The sequence below is a fragment of the Nicotiana tabacum genome, chromosome 24 (genome assembly GCF_000715075.1).
Source record: "Nicotiana tabacum cultivar K326 chromosome 24, ASM71507v2, whole genome shotgun sequence".
NCBI classification, from domain to species: domain Eukaryota; kingdom Viridiplantae; phylum Streptophyta; class Magnoliopsida; order Solanales; family Solanaceae; genus Nicotiana; species Nicotiana tabacum.
The window spans coordinates 24111812-24114787 of NC_134103.1; positions in this window are offsets into that span (position 1 = coordinate 24111812).

Consider the following 2976-nt stretch of genomic DNA (forward strand, 5'->3'; position numbering starts at 1 on the left):
AATGAATATTCACCGAACTCTATCATATTGCCACGACTTTGTGTGCATTCAATCTATATGTTAAACTGTTTACAAATTCTACCTAGTTAGCATAATTTTGTACTTGTTTAATTATTCACCAAACTCTACCAGATTGGTACGACTTTGTGCACTTTACAATTAGCCTATCTGTTAAATTGTTTATTAAAGTCTACCCAATCGGTATATTTTTTTGTATTCTTCAACAAAGTGTTCTTCGAATTTGCAATTTTAATTTCGATCAAATCACGCCAAATCTGCTCCAAATAATCTCAAATGTGAAATAACGCCTTTAAATACCAATACAAATAATTTCCAACCATAAATTTAGTCAAATAACATCAAATCAAGAAGACCCTTTTGTGCCTTCTTCAATACTTTCTAAGTACCAACAATAGAGTTTTGAGATATTTAAGAGTAAATCACTAATAAGTTTTTGAACTAAAAATTTAAGCACAAATTATCAATCTTAAAACAAATTCTACAATAATCAATCAGTAACTTCCAGTTTCTACCTCCAAACAAAATTTCAAGCTTCTAATATTGAAGAATATGGTGTTCTTTATGAAGAAAAAGCCTATTTTCACAATAAAGTAAAAACATGAATAATATTTAAACACCAGTCCCTCTAGACAGAAAGTTACAAAAGTATGACACTTTTTTGGGGTGGTCTTTATATTTTGACCTTCGTTTGCCCTATGAATAGAACTTTAAGGTCAAAAGTCAAAAGTGTTGTCCATGGGGCAAGAGTTGGACAATATTCGTTAAACTTGAAATTCTACTCATGGGGCAATCAGGAACAAAAATTCAAAACCATCCACTTAGAGGTCACGGAGGATGAACAGAGAAAGATATAAGACGACTTGGAAGGTGGCGAAGTTAGCGGTCACGAAGGCTAAGACTGCAGCGTTTGGTCACATGTACGAAGAGCTGGGGGACAAAGGCGGCGACAAGAAGCTATTCCGGCTAACCAAGGCGATAGAGAGGACGACTCGTGATCTAGACCAAGTGAGGTGCATCAAGGACGAGGAAGGCATAGTGTTGATGGAATATGCTCAGATTAAGCGGAGATGACAGACCTACTTTCATAAACTGCTGAATGACGAAGGGTCAGAGATATTGTTCTAGGGGAATTGGATCACTTTGAGAGTCACCGAGATTTTAGCTACTGTAGGCGCATTACGGTGGAGGAGGTCGTGGGGGCTATGCGTAAGATGTGCAGGGGCAGAGCGACCGAGCTCGACGAGATTTCGGTAGAATTCTGAAGGTCAGTGGGTAGAGTAGGATTGGAGAGGCTAACTGGGTTGTTTAATATTATTTTCAGGCCGAAAAAGACGGTAGAAGAATGGAGGTGGAGTACGTTGATACCACTATATAAGAACAAAGGCGATATCCATAATTTTAACAACTATAGGGGTATTAAGTTACTAAGTCATACCATGAAAGTTTGAGAGGGGGTAGTGGAAGTGAGGGTGAGGAGGTCAGTGTCGATATCTGATAACCAGTTTGGATTCATGCCTGGTCATTCTACTACGGAAGCTATCCATCTTATAAGGAGGTTGGTTGAACTGTACAGGAATAAGAAAAAGGATTTGCACATAGTGTTTATTGACCTAGAAAAGCATATGACAAGGTCCCTAGGGAAATTCTTTGGAGATGCCTCGAGGTGAAAAGTGTCCCGGTTGCTTATATTAGGGTGATTAAGGACATGTATGATGGAGCTAAGACTCGGGTTAGGACGATGAGGGGCGACTCGGAGCATTTTCCAGTTGTTATGGGTTTGTACCAAGAATCGACGCACTGACACACCATATCCAAGGGGAGACGCGAGGTGATGTTAATGAGAGGTTGGAGGTTTGGAGACAGACCCTTGAGTCTAAAGGTTTCAAGTTGAGCAGGACTAAGACAGAATACGTGGAGTGCAAGTTTAGCGGCGTTTCGGGAGAAGCGGACATGGATGTGAGGCTTAAATCTCAAGTAATTCCCAAGAAAAGGAGCTTCAAGTACCTAGGGTCGATTATCTAGGAGGATGGAAATATTGATGAGGATTCCACACACCATATAGGGGTGGGGTGGATGAAATTGTAACGATCCGGCTGGTCGTTTCAAGAGTTATAGCCCCATTTTCCCCATTCCTGTTTTCTTTTGTGCTTTTCATCTATATTATGATATATCGGGTTAGTTGGTTTGGGTCCGGGGTAGTTTCGGAGTGAATTGAGACACTTAGTCTCTAAAGTAGAACCTTAAGTTGGAAAAGTCAACCAGACATTGACTTATATGTAAACGACCTCGAATTTAAATTTTGATGGTTCTGTTAGCTCCGTTAGGTGATTTTGTACTTAGGAGAGCGTTCGGAATGTGATTTGGAGGTCAGTGGTAGAATTAGGCTTCAATTGAAGAAAGTTAGAAATTTGGCGATTTTGGTCGGCAGTGAAAAAATTGATATCGGGGTCGGAATAGAATTCCGGAAGTTGGAATAGGTTCTTGGTGTTATTTTTGACTTGGTGTAAAATTTGAGGTCATTCGGACGTGGTTTAGCGGGTTTCGGCATCGTTGGTGGAATTCGGAAGTTTAGAAGTCCTTAGGCTTGAATCCGAGTGTAATTTGGTGTTTTGATGTCATTTTGAGTGATTCAAAGGTTCGACTAAGTTCGTATGTTGATATATGACTTGTTAGTGTGATTGGTTGAGATCCCAAAGGCCTCGGGTGAGTTTTGGGTGGCTAACAGATTGATTTTTGGTGTTGAAAGTTGCTGATTCTGCTGGTGTTGAGGCTGCTGCTGTTTTCCGCACCTGCAGATGGGGAGCCGCATGTGCGAGGTCGCAGGCGCGCGTGGGAGTTTGCAGCTTCGGACGGAGTTGAAGTAGGCTGGGTCTGTAGGTGCATAGGGGAGGTCGCATCTACGGGTCCACAGATGCGAATAGGTACCCGCAGAAGCGGAAGTGAGGAGGCCAGACA